The sequence below is a fragment of the Neoarius graeffei genome, chromosome 18 (genome assembly GCF_027579695.1).
Source record: "Neoarius graeffei isolate fNeoGra1 chromosome 18, fNeoGra1.pri, whole genome shotgun sequence".
Classification (NCBI taxonomy): Eukaryota; Metazoa; Chordata; class Actinopteri; order Siluriformes; family Ariidae; genus Neoarius; species Neoarius graeffei.
Genome location: NC_083586.1, coordinates 19,878,390 through 19,896,293, shown reverse-complemented (window position 1 = coordinate 19,896,293; position 17,904 = coordinate 19,878,390). Strand labels below are relative to the sequence as shown.

The 17,904-nt window shown below is 40.9% G+C and overlaps 1 protein-coding gene across 9 annotated transcripts in view; it reads left to right on the top strand.

The window, feature by feature from the left end:
• The first annotated feature begins 2,992 nt into the window (after nt 1-2,992).
• LOC132865984 (interferon-induced protein 44-like) overlaps nt 2,993-17,904 on the top strand; it is a 49,541-nt gene continuing 34,629 nt past the window's right edge. For 4 of the 9 annotated variants that reach the window (XM_060898520.1, XM_060898515.1, XM_060898519.1 and 1 more), the window contains exons 1-2: nt 2,993-3,411; nt 10,211-10,290. The gene's annotated coding sequence lies outside the window, so the exon portion shown is untranslated. Of the gene's footprint in view, nt 3,412-6,734; nt 7,696-10,210; nt 10,291-17,904 lie in introns of those variants that run through there. The other 5 variants (XM_060898521.1, XM_060898518.1, XM_060898513.1 and 2 more) reach the window with 2 other exon arrangements.

Below are 17,904 nucleotides of genomic sequence, written 5' to 3'. Positions count from 1 at the left end.
CAGCAGGTATTAATGCGTGGGAGACCTTTGGTTTTGGCATGATGGATCTTCTTGGGCTCCAGTCTCACTCTGCTGCCAATAAGGGAGTGGTCTGTGTCACAGTCAGTGGTATGGTAACTGCGAGTGTGGAGGATGCTGCTCAGGTCTGCAGGCCTGGTGATGACGAGGTCAAGCTGTTGCCAGTGGTGGGACCAGGGGTGTCTCCAGGAGATTTTGTGGAGCTCCTTACACTTGAAGTAAGTGTTGGTAACACACAGACCACAGTGACAGCACAATTCTAGCAGTCTCTGTCCATTCTTGTTCATCCTGCCTATGCCATGATGACCAAAGCAGGATGGCCAGGCTACAAAGTCAGCCCCCACTCTAGCATTGAAGTCTCCCAAAAGGTACAATCCTTCAGTGCTGAGGATCCTGGATATTGCCTCATCCAGTGTCTCGTTGAACTGATCTTTCACCTCTGGGGTAGAGCAGGGGCATTGGAGCATAGATGCTGAGAAGGTTAACAGTGCCTGATGATGATGACACACAGAGAGCGAGGATTCTCTCTGTTATGCCTGTTGGTGTTTCGATAGCTGCAGAAAGGGAGTTCTTCACAGCAAAACCGACACTATACTGCCTGGGATCATCCTGTGACAGACCCTGCCAAAAGAAGGTATATTTAGACTCTCTAATGGAGCCACTGTCAGCCAGACAGGTCTCCTGTAGGCTAGCAATGTCAATGTTCAGTCTTTCCAGATCCTTATTGATGACTGCCAGCTCCTTGCTGCTGATATATATATATATATATATATATATATATATATATATATATATATATATATACCCCTGAGTGGTGAATCCACAAAAAATACACAAGTTAATCAAAAAAAATTTAATTTTGAACCAGTTTGACATTTTGACAATGCGGGTCTAGTCAGCGGGAAAACACTGGGAGTGACGTCATTGGAGTGAAATATCAGGAAATATGTCATTCAGATCAGTGATATATTTCATATGAAAAATGTGAGTTTTTCAACACGAGAAGATAAACTCCATATCTTCAAACCAACTTGTGATTTTCTTTTTTATTATATAGACACATTCACAATCAAACAAAGTACCCACATTTATCAAAACAATTCATCAATTTCATCACAAGTGACATGTAGAGATTTATGTCACGGTTGCTGTTCTCCATGTCCCAGATAGAGCTTGTATGAACAAGACGAGTGGCGTATCTCCCAGTAAAACTTGTGTCATATATATTAGTTGCACGAAAATATATTCATATTTTCATGCAACTGTGTAAGATCCTCAATATAGATATAATACCAGTCAAAAGTTTGAACACACTTTCTCATTCAACATTTTTCAATTTTTCCTTATTTTTATTCATTAAAAGTCACTTCATGTCTTAAAATAATGATGGATGTTGTTTCTCTTTCCTTAGTTCTTGACATACTACAGTTGTGGAATAGGGCTATTTACTGTATTTCTATTATTTACTATCTACTGTTTCTTCTTAAATGCATAGAAGGCAAGAAACTCATCCACGAATTAACTTTTGATGAGGCACACCTGTTAATTGAAAAGCATTCCAAGTGACTACCTCATGAAGGTAGTGGTGTACAAAGTTTCAAGGTTTGAAGAATGGCTGCTTTGAAGAATCTAAAATATGAAGGTCACAATTTTTTTTGAACATGTTGCAGGCATGAAAGCAGAATGAATGTATATTCACAAAAAACAACTTTATCAGTTTTAACATTAAATATCTTGTCTTTGTATTGTGTTCAACTGAATAAAGTTTGAAAAGGATATGCCAATCAAAACATTCTGTTATTGTTTACATTTTACATAGCGTCCCAACTTTTTTGGAATTAGGGTTGTAATAGTGACTTAAAATATTATCCAATCTGTATACATAATGACAAAATATTTTAGAAACATTTCAATAACTCATGCAATTGGTTATGATCACTTCCTCCGTCATGCTTAGATTCATCAGTCGACTCATCACTTACAGCTACAAATAAATACCTGGATTTTATTACAAGAATACACCTACCTCCACTGTTGTGTTTGCCAGGTCACTTGTCCTTAAAGTTGCTGACATACATCTTGTCTTGTACATATTCTGTGACTGACCCCTTTAGCCATTAGCCTAGCCCTTTTCAATATGTTAGCCAAGGTTTTTGGTTTCTGACTGTATCTGCCTGTGGTTTGCTATTGTGCATCGTAAAAAGAAATGCATCCTTTCTCTTCCCCTTATATCCTGTCTCCTCTTTTGAAATGTTTCCTCTTGGGGGAAAAAACAAAACACAACACACAGGGTACCACAGAAAATGGGGCAGACTTTAACATGTCTTCTCTTGGTTTGAAATCTGGGTATCACCTGTAAAGACTACATTTGTTGTTTATAAGGTTAAACCAACATGAAGCCCAGAGAGCTGTCCATGGGAAAAAAGCAATCCATTTTGAAGCTGAAAAAAGGGAAAATAAATCCGAGCCATTGTGCACACATTGGGCGCAGCCAATATGACAAATTGTAATGTCCTAAAAAGAATGAAAGCACTGGTTGTGAGTACACCAGACATGGAACAGGTCTGCCAAGGAAAACAGCAGCAGTTGATGGCAGAAATATTGTGAGAGCTGTGAAGAAGAAAAAAAAACAGCCAGTGACATCACCAACAATCTACACAGGGTAGGGGTGAAGGTTTCACAATCGACCATTCGAAGAAGACTTTAAGATCATAAATATACAGGCTATACCATAAAATGCAAACCACTCATCAGCATCAAGTACCGAAGTGATGGAAAAGCCAAAGTGTGGAGAAAGAAAGGATCTGCTCATGATCCAATACATATGAGCATATCAGTCAAGCATGGTGGAGGTATCGTCATCGCCATATGTTTATGGTTCCTGTACTGATGGGTGTTACCATACGTTATCACTAGGTGGCAGTATAACCACTTGATATAGCAGGTAGATTCAGGAAGTAGTGAACAAGTAGAGAACATGTGGAAATGGAAGCAAGAAATAAACAAGCTGGGCTAGCTAGCATGATGTTCCAAACTGGATGTCTTTATTCTTAAGAATTAAGAAACATTAGATGGTACCAGGACAGGGTTAACTTTGTCAGGAGTGGCACAAAACAAAGATGGATGCATTAAAACTGCCAGGTTCATTGAAACTGACTGGAAACATGGATGTAAATTCGAATACTTTCAAGCAGCAATTTCTGCTGTATCTTTCGGCTGTCGGAGTGGATAGATGGGCAGACGAGAGAAAAATAGCCATGTCGCCGGCAAAGAAGCCATAGAAGTCTTCAACACTCTTGTATTTGCTCAACCCGAGGACAAAGACAAGTTTGATGAAGTCCTAAAAAAGTTCGACGAGCACTGTCTGTCAAAGAAAAACAAAACCTATGAAAGGTATGTCTTTTGCTCACGTATGCAGCACCAGGGAGAGACATTTGATAACTTTCTCATAGACCTCAAGCTAAAAGCACAATCTTGTAATTTTGGTGATCTCAGAGACTCTAAGATAAGGGATCAGATCGTGTTTGGGCCAAAAGATAAGAAGCTCTGAAAGAAACGGCACTCACGTTGGAAAGTGCTATAAAAATATGTCAAGCCAGTAAGCTAGCACACCAACTTGTAATGACTTTTGATGATCCTGCTTTGGGAGCAGTGATCCAAGGTGGCGAGATGATGCATGCCTTGTCGGTGAAAGGGAAACAGCAGGGCAGAGTTAAAAGCAATGAAAAAGAGGCGTTTTCCTGCACACTGTAAAAAAATATTTGTTGTTTTAACTTAAAAAAGTTAGTGCAAGGGCTGCCTTAAAATTTTGAGTTCACTGGAATTCACATAGTAAGTTAAATTGTTGTGAACTTACTATATTAATTTCAGTGAACTCAAAATTTTAAGGCAGCCCTTAAGGCAACCCTTGCACTAACTTTTTTAAGTTAAAACAACAAATCATTTTTTACAGTGCAAGAGATGCAGTGAAAAGCACAAACTGAGACAACGTCCTGCTTATGGAAAAACATGTGCAAAGTGCAAGGGAAAACACCATTATACAAAAATGTGTCTCTCTAAAAATATTTTTAAAAAGGACATCAAGTGCACACAGTGGCAGAAACAGATGACAGTGATGATTTGAGTGAAACATTTTTCATCAAGAGGGTGTCATGTGATGAAAATAATGACAGTACACAGCCCACGCAGACTAGAGACGCTGGTCAAACAGTGAGTGCAGTTAAAAGCGATAAGTGGATTGCATCACTGTTGGTCAATGCCACAGTTGTGCCATTCAGGATTGACACAGCAGCTAAAGCGAACTTAATCAATAAGAATGATGTCAAGACACTTAAAGTAAAGCCTAAAAGAATCACCAACAAAACCACACCGCTGAAGGTGTACAATGGTCAGCCAATTGAGAAAAAAGGAGGATGCAGACTTGCAGTGAAAGGCAAGCAGTACAACCTGTTGTTTGTCATTGTATCTAATGGGCATGAATCACTCCGAGGAGACAAAGCCTCTGAGGACCTAAGTTTGGTTAAGAGGATGTATAGTCCCAGATAAACAGTGAAAACATAACATTGGACAATCATAGCCAAGAAACAAACCAGACACAGTGTCAAGGATCTGCAGACATTGTAAAACAGTTCCCTTCTGTCTTCAAAGGACACGGAACATTACCATATGCCTACAAGATCCAGCTCAAGAGTAATGCCAAGCCTGTAGTGCATGGCCCACTGAGAGTACCAGCAGCACTTAGAGCTGGCTTGAAAAAAAGAGCTGGACAGAATGACACAACTGGGCATCACTGAGTGAGTGGAAGAGCCCACTGATTGGGGGAATTCCATCACATGTACCAAAAAACTGAGTGGAGCGTTACGAATCGGCCTTGATCCTAAGGATTTGAATGAGAATATTAAAAGAGAACACTACCCAATCCCAACACGAGACGAGATAACCAGTGAAATGGCAGGTGCTAAATACTTCAGTAAGCTGGATGCTTTCCAGGGATTTTGACAGCTGAAGCTGGACCCAGAAAGCAGTAAGTACTGCACCTTCAACACACCGTTTAGGCGGTACCATTTTCTCAGGTTCCCATTTGGTATTGTCTTGGCTCCAGAGATCTTTCACAGGGCTATGGAGTTCATAATAGAGGGTCTCGAAGGCACAAGAGTGTACATTGATGACTTGGTGGTCTGGAAAATGACACACCAGCAATATGATGTAAGACTGAAAAAAACTCCTTCATAGAGTCCAGAAGAGTGGACTAAAATTGAAAGAAAAAACAATGTCAGTTCAGTGTCACAGAAATGACCTTTTTGGGAGACAAGCTCTCAGGTGAGGGGGTGGAGCCTGATCAGTCAAAAGTACAGGCTATACTGGAGATGCTTCCTCCCACTGATACAAAAGGAGTCCTGAGAATCATGGGAATGAGCAACTTGACTGGAAAATTCATTCCTCATCTTTCTTCCAAGACAGCATACCTCAGAGAGTTGCTCCAGCACAACAAGGAGTTTGAGTGGACGGCTTGACATGAAAAAGAATGGGAAAAAATGAAGGAAACTCTAACCACAGAGCCAGTCCTCACATTCTCTGACCCCTTAAAACCAACATAAATCTCCATAGATGCCTCAAAAGATGGTTTGGGAGCTGTTCTGCTTCAAGTTACAGGAGACAAATGGCAGCCAGTAACATATGCGTTGAGATCAAGGACAGAGACTGAAAAATGCGATGCCCAAATTGAAAAAGAGACTCTGGGTTTAGTGTTTGGGTGTAGTAAGTTTTACAGTCATGTCTATGGTTTGCCAACCTTTACGGCAGAGACTGATCACAAACTGCTGGTTTAAATTGTTAAGAAAAACCTCAATGACATGTCTCTGAGAATTCAGTGCATGATGAAGCTCCAGCGATATGACTGAGTTAATCTACATGTCAGGCAAATACATAGTGCTGGCAGATGCTTTGTCGAGGGTACCAGTATCAAGCAGCTGCGGAGTCCAGCTCCACAACAGATGATGTTGAAACACATGTCAACATGGTGACTGCTTCACTTCCCGCATCTGGCGTGATGCGAAAGCAAATTGCACAGGAAACTGCAAAGGACCCTATGTTGCAAAAAGTTGTCCACCATATTCACAAAGGTTGGTCAAAAGAATGCTGCCCTCAGTACTATCCAGTATGAGCAGATTGGAGTGTGGCAAATGGCCTTGTGCTGAGACAGAACAGGATTGTTATCCCTCAGTCCATGCGCCAGGACATGCGGAGTTGTATCCATGAGGGACATCTCAGCATGGAAAAATGTAAAAGGGCAGCCAGAAAAGCAATTTATTGGCCAGGTATCAACATGGCTATCAAGAACATCTCATCTCATCTCATTATCTGTAGCCGCTTTATCCTGTCCTACAGGGTCGCAGGCAAGCTGGAGCCTATCCCAGCTGACTACGGGCGAAAGGCAGGGTACATCCTGGACAAGTCACCAGGTCATCACAGGGCTGACACATAGACACAGACAACCATTCACACTCACATTCACACCTACGCTCAATTTAGAGTCACCAGTTAACCTAACCTGCATGTCTTTGGACTGTGGGGGAAACCGGAGCACCCGGAGGAAACCCACGCAGACACGGGGAGAACATGCAAACTCCACACAGAAAGGCCCTCGCCGGCCACGGGGCTCGAACCCGGACCTTCTTGCTGTGAGGCGACAGCGCTAACCACTACTGTACACCACCGTGCCGCCCTATCAAGAACATGATAGGAAAATATGACACGTGTCTCAGACACCACTACAAACAGACAAAAGAGCCAATGCTGAATGCAGCACAACCAACTGCACCATAGCAAAAGCTGGGCACTGATCTTTTCCATCTGCATGGCAAGGACTGTCTTGGTCATAGACTATTATTCAAACTACCCTGAGGTAGCATAGCTCACCAATACATCAGCGCAGTCTGTCATCATACACATGAAAAGCTTCTTCGCCAGACATGGAATCCCACAGTGTGTGGTTAGTGACAATGGCCCCCAGTACAACTGTGTGGAATTCAGGGAGTTTGCCAAGCAGTATGGATTTCAACACACTATCTTTAATGGACAGGCCAAAAAAGGAGTCCAAATTGTAAAAAGACTGTTGAAAAAGGCAAGCAACAGTAATACTGACCCATACCTGGATTTGGTAAGTTACCAGATGGCAGCCCTGGAGTGTGGTGCATCACCTGCTGAGTTTCTGATGCGTCACAAGCTGCATACCAAACTGCCACACATTTCCACAGAGAATGACAAGGTCAACAGCAGAGAACTGACAAACAAGAGGATCAAACTGAAACTCAAACAGATAATGAACTATGACAGAGCAGCAAGGAGACTGTAACCTCTTCATGAAATGGACATTGTGAGAATCAAGGATCCTGATGCTTGGACCAGAAAGGCAACAGTTCTCAGTGAAGTGGGTCCCAGATCCTACACTGTGAGAACAGAGGATGGACAAGTTTTCAGGAGAAACAGGAAGAGTCTTTTGAAGACTCAGGAGGACACTGACGGACATTCTCAGGAAACTGAGTCTGGAAAGAGCGTTGGTGTGACACTAGACTTGCAACACACTGAGCCTCCTTCACCTTCCCCAGTGATTGACACTCCAGCTTTGAGGTGATCCACCAGAATCAGGAAGCCTCCTGAGAGACTCATAGAACAAGGGTGAATGTTGACAGTTATATGTTTTGCGTTATAAATGGAATATTTGTGACTTTTTTGTTTAGGTCATGAGTATGCAGTGTATTTTTGAATAGAAAAAAAGATAAAATAGATCTTCTTTGCACTGCATTAAGACATGTTGAATGTTAGTAAGAATGTTTCTACAATTGAGCAATTCCAGCGTTATGGACGTGACACTTGAACTCAAAATGGCAACAAATGACCCAGTGCATGTTTTATTGTCTCCCAGTATTTAAACAGGTGTTGCATATTTTAAGGCTGTACCATACTGGAGAAGTGATAGAACAAGAACAATTCCCATAGTACATCTAGGGCATGCCAGAAAATGCCAATCAAAGATGCGTTATGGATGTGACAGAAAAAGTATCACTTTTCTTGGGTGACTGTACATTTTTATCAAACTCTGTGAAATCGTAAACCTAATGTCGAAATGGAGATATCCGTTTGATAGAGGGGTCCAAGGTGAATATTAAATCTTTGTTTAAAATATTTTGTATTTCATGCAGAGTTTCAGAAGGAAAAGTCAGCGTTATGGATGTGACGAAATTCCGTTATGGATGTGACGCGTCTGAAATAGACATGGCATATGTTTAGAAAATCAGCAATTTAACCACCATAACCCTTTGAAAAACTCTCTAAATATCAGCTAAAACTATCAAAGTTCTTAAATAATATTTAGGATGGCTATTGTTTTGCTGTTTTGTGGATTTTAGCATACATTTCTGTGGCTTGTGGCAATAATATAGAATTGTACATGATCAAAGTTGATTTTAGCTTGGGTTTTACATTATAAGAAAGAAAGACTGACAGTGACATATTAGGTTGGTTACAAATTGGTTCAACTTATTCACATCTGTAAAATACAGGCCTAGGTGAGATCTCTGGGAGTGGTTTTGATGTTTTATATGCTGCTTTATTTTTGCATGGTGAGGTTGACATTTACATGGAATTGCCCAGATTGATGTTTACCCGAGATCGAATAAAAAAGGAGAGCCTTTCTGTTTTGTTATTTTTTGATGAGAAGGTATTGCCTACGAGGATTAGGGTAGGATATATGAGCTTCCAGGTTCATCCATACATCCCGCCTCCATTGCAGTGCTTTAATTGCCAGAAATTTGGGCACGTAGCAGCCATTTGCAGAGGAAAAAGACGATGTGGTAAATGCGGAGGAGAAGATCGTGAGTATGGTCAATGTAAGGAGGGTACTAGTGTTAAATGTTGCAACTGTGGAGGTTCACACAGTGCAGCATACAAGGGTTGTCAAGCACACAAAAAAGCGTCTGAAGTACAAAGAGTTAAGGTTGAGGAGAAACTTACCTATGCAGAGGCAATTAAGAAGGTTGATGGAAGAAGGACGCTTGAAACGGGCCAACGACAGCAGGGACAAAGGCAAAGTGTTATTTCTCAGCAGAGTAAGGAATCACCTAGCCATATATGTGCAGACGCTATAAAGGTGGATAGTGTGAAATTCTTGGCGTTCTTGGCTGAAGTCATAAACTGCTCAGCGGTCACAGAGAGCAGGAGCGAGAGGATTAAAGTTATTGTCAAAGCTGCACAGAAGCATTTTCGTGTGGGGGCGGAAGTTTCAGTTGATGAAATTACTAAAGCATTGAATATTCTCCAGGGCGTACAAGCCACCTCACAGTCAGCATCATGTGGGGGTTCCTAATGATTTTTAGTATTTTACAGTGGAATGCTAGAAGTCTTTGCTCTAATGGGCAGGAGTTTAAGAAATTTGTTGACGATTTGGATATTAAGCCAAATGTTATATGTGTTCAGGAGACATGGCTTAGGCCTCACCTGGACTTTGTCCTACAAGGATATGTAGCTGTGCGTAGGGACAGGGATAATGGCCCTGGTGGAGGGGTGGCTTTATTTATCATGCAGGGGTTGGGATATAGAATAATAAAGGTAAGTAGGGAGGTAGAGGGAATTATTATTGAGGTATGGATAGGTAGCTCCACCTTTTTGATTAATTATTACAATCCCTGCGTTGTCCTACACAAAGATGTTCTTGATAAGTTCCTGGGGGATGTATCCCACAAGATGGTATGGTGTGGGGATTTTAATGCATACAGCACCCTTTGGGGGAGCACAGACACCAATAGTAATGGTAAGGTAATTGAGGAGTTGCTAGAGGAAAGAGATCTAATTTGCCTCAATGATGGGAGGGGAACCAGAATTGATGTCTCAAGTGGGCGGGAGACAGCTATCGACCTCACCCTGGTGTCTGCGCAGTATGCAAGATGCTCTAAATGGAATGTATTGCAGGATGACTGTGTTGGTAGTGATCATTACCCCATCCTGTGTGAAATTGGAGTGGGATCTGTTCAGATTGAGGAAGTAATCTTCCCCAGGTGGGATTTTAAAAAGGCCAAATGGGAGGATTTTACCTCAAATTGTAGTACTAGGCTGATGTGCCTCAATTTGGATGTGTATGAGGATGTTAATATGGCTAACAGTAAGGTTACAGAGATATTGCATTCTTCTGCTTTAGAATTCATTGGGAAAACGTCAGGCAGTGGGAAGTGGAAAATGGTGCCCTGGTGGACAGATGAGTGTAAGGAAGCAATACAGGTAAGAAATAAGGCTTTTAAAAAGGTTAAGTCTACTTTCTCTTTCACTGATCTAGTTGAGTATAAAAAAGCCCAAGCTATGGTTAGGAGGGTGATTAGAATGGCAAAGAGGGAGCGGTGGAGAGCATTTTGTGACACTATTGGAAGAGATACGGCAATTAATGAAGTGTGGGGGATGATTAGAAGAATGGGGAGAATTAGGAGGGAATATTCCTTACCAGCTATCAAGTTTAATGATGAAGTCATGGGAACGGACAAGGAGAAAGCAGAAGCCCTTGCTACAGTGTTTGCCAGAATTCATAGTATGAATAATGTGTCTGCTGAGGCTAGAGTGGCTAGGGAGGAATTGGTAAGGTTGCACCCTAATGTGTTAGAGAAAAAGATTATTACTGATGAGGCCTTTGATGCACCATTCTCTATGTCTGAGTTAAAGCGGGCCCTTAGGGGAGTTAGATCTACCTCTCCAGGCAAAGATGACATCTGTTATGTAATGGTGTAGTAAGGCCTGAAGCACAAATGGTACTTTTGAAGCATTTTAATTTGATATGGGAAATGGGGACTATTCCCCTAGCTTGGAAACACTCTGTTGTGGTACCAATTTTAAAACCAGGTAAGGAAAAGAGCGAGGCAACAAGCTACAGGCCTATTGCGTTGACCTCTAACCTCTGCAAGTTAATGAAGCGGATGGTCACAGATAGGTTGACTTATGTCGTTGAAAAGAGAGGTTTAATTACCTCATGTCAGAGTGGGTTTCGCAGGGGAAGAATGACTATGGACCCTGTGTTGTGCTTGGAGGATACTGTAAGGAAAGCTCAAGCAAACAAAGAGCAAGTCAATGCAGTTTTCTTTGACATAGAAAAGGCATATGATATGCTATGGCGTGAAGGACTCCTTATCAAGTTAGAGGCAATGGGAATAAGTGGTAGGCTGTATAACTGGGTCATGGACTTCCTGTTAAATAGGACCATTGAGGTGCGTGTTGGACAGTCATATTCTGGTACTTATCCTGTGGATAATGGAGTTCCACAGGGTAGTGTGTGCAGCCCTCTGTTGTTCAGTATAATGATTAATGATATTTTTTCTGGAATAGATGTTAATATTGGACGTTCATTGTATGCAGATGATGGAGCACTGTGGATTAGGGGCCGAAACTCAGTGTTCATTAGTCAGAAACTTCAGGCGGCGGTCAGTCTTGTGGAGAAGTGGGGCGATAAGTGGGGTTTTCGTTTTTCAGTGGAGAAGACACAGGTTATTTGTTTCACCAAGAGAAGACGTGTACCTCCTGTGCAAATTATTTTATATATGCAGCCGCTCAAACAGGTTGAGGTGGTGAGGTTCTTAGGGGTTTGGATGGATAGTAAACTTACTTTTAGAGATCACATTCAGAGAGTTGTTGTCAAGTGTAAAAAGGCAGTAAATATACTTAGGTGTCTAGTGGGGAGTGATTGGAGTGCCACTATGATGGCATTAAAACGTGTCTATATAGCACTTATTAGATCGTCACTGGATTATGCGTGCATTGCGTATGGATCGGCAGCAAAGACACACTTATTGAAACTTGATGTGGTCCAGGCACAGGCCTTGCGAGTGTGCAGTGGGGCATTCACAACCTCTTCAGTCCCTGCACTTCAGGTTGAAGCAGGGGAGATGCCATTGGCTTTAAGGCGGCAGCAGTTGGGGATGGTGTACTGGACGAACCTGCAGGGTTATAAAGGGGATCATCCAACCAAGCATATCCTTAATCAATGTTGGGAGCATGGCAAGGCAAACTTTAATAGTTTTGGGTGGGTTGGAAATGATCAGGCTGGAGAGCTTGGCTTAACCAAGGTGGCCCATAGCTCTGTGGTACCACTGCCAGCTATTCCCCCCTGGTTTTTTATTATGCCTGAGGTGGATCTTAACCTGGTGAAGATGCGCGAGGAAGCTGAGGATGATAGTAATGTGAAATATTTAACCAACTTTCACATTCGCAATAACTATCCTGAAGGGGTTCAAATTTTTACAGATGGCTCTAAAGACCCTGAAACTGGGAAAACTGCAGCTGCGGTTTTTATCCCACAGTATAAGACAAAAATAGCAAAAAGGACGTCTGACCACCTTGCAGTTTATTCAGTGGAGTTATTTGCCATCTATCTTGCTTTAATGTGGATTGATGACACTAAATCTAGATTCAATGTCATATGTTCTGACTCCCTGTCAGCATTGAATAGTATCCTTCACGGCAAGTCTAAGTGTAGGCCTGATTTACTTTGTGAGGTACTTCAATATCTTTTTAGACTACACCAGCAAGACATTTTAGTAAATTTCCTATGGGTTCCATCCCATTCGGGCATTGCAGGAAATGAGGCTGTGGATCAGCTTGCCAAAGAGGCTTTGAAATCTGAAATCCAGTCTAACATCCCACTAAGCAAAGCGGAGGTCAAGGTTATTATATTCAGGAAAATGTTGGGTGCATGGCAGGGGCAGTGGGATGGGGAAAGTAGGGGCAGCTTTCTACGAGCAATTCAAAAACAGGTCCCTTCAAGAAGACTGGGCAGCGGTAGCCGTAGAGAAGAACAAGTAATCACAAGGCTTAGAATAGGTCATAGTAGATTAAATGGCAACCTCCACACAATTGGCAAAAATGCCACTGGTCACTGCATCTACTGTCAGGAAAGAGAGACTGTAAATCACGTGTTATTAGAATGCCAAGCTTATAGTGTCCAGAGAGCAATTCTGTTAGAACGAGTTAGAGAGCTAGGGGAGACTAGGCTCACTCTTGATAGGTTACTTGCCTTCTCAGTACCATCTGCTTGGAAGCATGTTTTTGAGTTCCTTAAAAATACAGGCCTTTTAGGTAGGATTTAGTGTATTTATTGGGGTTTTTTTTTTTTGGTCACTCCTCCATTGAAACTCCAACTAGATAGTGTCGCAGTTCCGCAAAAATACAGTTGGTGGCGGTAATGCACCATAGTGGACGCCAACCGCCATTAAACCTGAAAGAAGAAGAAATAAACAAGCTGACCTAGCTACACTGCAAAAAATGATATCTTAGCAAGTGAAAATATCTTGAAAATAGTTGAAATGATCTAGCATTTCCTATTAGAAGAGTACAAGACACCACTTCTGAGATTATTAAACCTCATTCTAGATTGCAACCAATTTATTCTAAGATGTCTTATCAAGTAAAAATATCTGTCCATGTAACAAGATAATTTCACTAGTATAAAGTAATTTTCTCCTCAAATTCACTTTTCAGTTTTTTGCAGTGTAGCATGATGTTCCAAACTGGATGTCTTTATTCTTAAGAATTAATAAACCTTACAGTTACTTTGTTTTAGTATTCCTAATAAATGAAATGAGACTTAAGCATGTCTAACATCAAAGCTATGTATTGTAGACTGGTACCAAAATCCAGAATTGTGACACCAAAAGGCATTTTTGAGACAAAGTCGGCAAACAGTCTTATTTTGTCAATTTGGGTGTGCCAAATTCAAATCTGCAATGTGCCAAGCTCTATCTGACCTCTGTTGACCTCTAGAGGTCATTGAACTTTGGGCCTGTAAACGTCTCAGCTGAACCCAGTTTCTCAGCTTTCTAAGGAATGAAATGTACTAAAATGATTAATGAAGTTAGCAAATGGCCTTGTTTGTTAAATGTTTGGGTGCTGAATTCATTTTTCATTTGTAAAACGACATATGACCTCTGATAACCTCAAGGTCATTAAACTTGGCCTATAGGCCTATGCATTTAACGGCATTTTTAAACTGACTTTACTCCCCCAAAAAGAATATGAACAGACAAAAAACAAATAGAAAGGAACGAATACAACATTAAATGCCAGTCCATGTACATGTGACTTACTTTTCACAATTAGAATGCCTAGGCGATCACCTTACATAACATTGCATTACATTTAGCGGTTATTGTTTATACAAAGCTACTGAAAAAAGGACAGATTCAGCAGCATACAAAATGTGGGGGCATACAGGGTATACAGGTTAATCAGGGTTAGTATATATGAGAGGTTTTTTCTTTGTTTTTTGTTTTGTTTTAAACGGGGTAAAGCCTTTACAAAAAACAAACAACAAAGAAAAAACCTCTCATATATACTAACCCTGATTAACCTGTATACCCTGTATGCCCCCACATTTTGTATGCTGCTGAATCTGTCCTTTTTTCAGTAGCTTTGTATAAACAATAACCGCTAAATGTAATGCAATGTTATGTAAGGTGATCGCCGAGGCATTCTCACTGTGAAAAGTAAGTCACGTACATGGACTGGCATTTAATGTTGTATTTGTTCCTTTCTATTTGTTTTTTGTCTGTTCATATTCTTTTTGGGGGAGTAAAGTCAGTTTAAAAATGCCATTAAATGCATAGGCCTATAGGCCAAGTTTAATGACCTTGAGGTTATCAGAGGTCATATGTCGTTTTACAAATGAAAAATGAATTCAGCACCCAAACATTTAACAAACAAGGCCATTTGCTAACTTCATTAATCATTTTAGTACATTTCATTCCTTAGAAAGCTGAGAAACTGGGTTCAGCTGAGACGTTTACAGGCCCAAAGTTCAATGACCTCTAGAGGTCAACAGAGGTCAGATAGAGCTCGGCATATTGCAGATTTGAATTCGGCATACCCAAATCGACAAAATAAGACTGTTTGCCGACTTTGTCTCAAAAATGCCTTTAACTCCTTAAATAAGCACTTTTTTGAATTTTGGTACCAGTCTATTGAGAAAAGACTTCAAAAGAATGGACCTCAAAAAGCTCCGTATTGAGTAGAGTCCCTCCCCCTCCACTGCATTCTAGCCCTGCCTCCGAAGCCCCTCCCTACAGAGGAGGCTGCCATGCACATGTAAGTTAGCAACCACACCAACTGAAGTTGTTTGATAACAGAAACTCTTGTGAATGGTACTACATAAGCAGCAAACCATAATAGCACAAGCACACAAAAATCTCAGGACAAACGTCAAACTGATATGACTGTCTGGGCACTTCACAAAGATATTTACAACTTAACAAAAAAAAAAAAATGCTAACCAGAAGCCTTAGCATCAGAAACAAGCTAACATTAACCCAACTGCAACTTCACAGTGCATGAGATATGCAGGACGGAGTGTTACTGTAACCATTATCTTAGTTTTGTGTTTTCATAAAAAAAAAAAAATCAAATCATATATAAACCAAGCAGGTGTAATTACCTGTCAAGCAGAAATGTGGCTAACTCGGCATCGGTTTGGAATCCTTTCAGGTAGCATGTACATGAGCAGTGATTAACACTCCGTCAGACACTCCTCCTGGCTCTGATTGGTTGTTTTGATTTGAGTGCAGTGGAGCTTGCAAATGGGTGGCACGGTGGGTGGTGTAGTGGTTAGCACTGTCGCCTCACAGCAAGGTCCTAGGTTCAAGCCCAGCGTCTGGCGAGGGCCTTTCTGTGTGGAGTTTGCATGTTCTCCCTGTGTCTGTGGGTTTCCTCCGGGTGCTCTGGTTTCCCCCACAGTCCAAAGGCATGCAGGTTAGGTTAATTGGTGGCTCTAAATTGACCGTAGGTGTGAACGGTTGTTTGTCTCTGTGTCAGCCCTGTGATAACCTGGTGGCTTGTCCAGGGTGTACCCCGCCTCTCGCCCATAGTCAGCTGGGATGGGCTCCAGCTTGCCTGCGACCCTGTCGAACAGGATAAGCGGCTATAGATAATTGAAGGATGGATGGATGGATGGATGGATCTTGCAAATGACATTATGAGAGACAGTTTTCTCAAATATGACAATGTTATTTTTATACAGTTTATCTCAGAATCAAGACTTTAACACAGCTGAAGTATAAAATGCTAAAACACGACAAAAAAACAGATTCAAGTAACTTACTTTTGGTAGGATACCTTTGAAATTTTCAGAGGCGAAGCTCTGCACCTTGCATGAGGGGTGTTTGGTGAGAGCAAAGGAAAAGATTTTGCAGAGAAGGGGAGGGATCTAATAAATGAACAAATTCATATTCTTATGCTTGAAAACATTGAAATTGTGAATTTGCCCATGTTGTTTTGTTTGCTAATCACCTGATCTCAAGCCGGCACCTGATTCACGAATCTGCTTTAGAATTTGGAACTCTTTACTTGTCTTTTTTAACAGAACAGGTTACAGGTACAGCCTGTATTTGCATCCATCTCTGATTCAGTCACCTGACTCCACTGTATCCAAGAAGGTTAGGTTTGTTTAAAGCGACAAACTTATGTAGTTAACCCATGTTTTCATTCAACATAATACATTAAATTCATGCTGAATTTTAGTTTTATTTACAATATTTATTATGCATGGAATGCAAATAATAGCCCTAACTTCAGGTTCACTTGGATATTTTGTGTAACGAGCAGATGAAACTAGTGGTATTGACAGTTGTGCCTGCTGGGTTTTAAGTAAAATCCACTGTTCATGTCATTCATTTCCATTCCTCCAGTCCAATGTGGTGTTTAAAAATGTTAATTGGATCTGAATCTATCTGTTCCATGAAGCAGAGATGTTTATCTGGCATGATATTACATGCCAAACGTGCAAATATTCCGTTTGCTGTAAATGTAAAGCCACTAAATTCGCATTCTGAGACTGTTACCTTCATTTGCATTATTTTGATGTATGAAGTCTAAGGTTAAGAACTAATGTTGATAACCTTGAAGGTATACACTGAATTTTATGGAGGAGGAAGTTCACTTTTGGTTGATGTTATTGTAAGGATTCTCCCAATGGCTTACAGTACCAACACCTGTCTTTCACTTTCCATTTACATTGTTATTGTCAGGACATGTCCCAGTGGGTGGGTGGTTGTAATGGGAATAATGAGCAAGTCAAACAGGAGGAGGAGGTGACTCCAAGAACTGATGAAATATAAAATGTTCAGCAGTGGGAACAGTGCTGAACACTAGATCTGACCATAACCTGGAAGAAAATACACTTTACAGGTTTACTTATTATAGCAATTTTACATCAGTGCTTTTAAGCACACTCTATTTTCCAAATCTATTTTTCTTGCATGTTGGAAATACAATAGCAACCACTTGGAATAACATTGCAAACACCAAGCAGCACCCTGTCAACCACCTGGAATATTAAAGCATCCACTTCATAATGCCTTACCACCAGCTGGAATAGCATAGCAACCACCTAGAATATCAACGCAAACTCCTAGCAACACTATAGTAACTATCTGAGACCACAAAACAGCTACCCTTCAACATCCTAACAACTGGAATAACATGGCAACCAGCTAGTAACACCTGAGAAACCACTTGGAATACCATAGTAACCACTTAGAAACACCTTTGCAACCAGCTTGAATAGCATAGCAAACCCCTTGCAACACCCTGGAATAACAGTTACCAGATGGCAACGACCCAAAAGTTTACCTCTACCTAGGCTGAAGACTCAGTCTGTCACAACTACATGCATTTCATGTTACCAGATATTTCCTGTGTTAAGGCAATTAGAATTTATTGCCTAGTCTACTTTAATACATTTATATTTCAAAAATAATACATTTATTTCATGTATTTTCAAATAAAATACATTTATTTCAGCTTTCATTTATTGTATCAGATTTACAGTGGGTCAAAAATTTACAAACATTTTGTTAATATATGGAG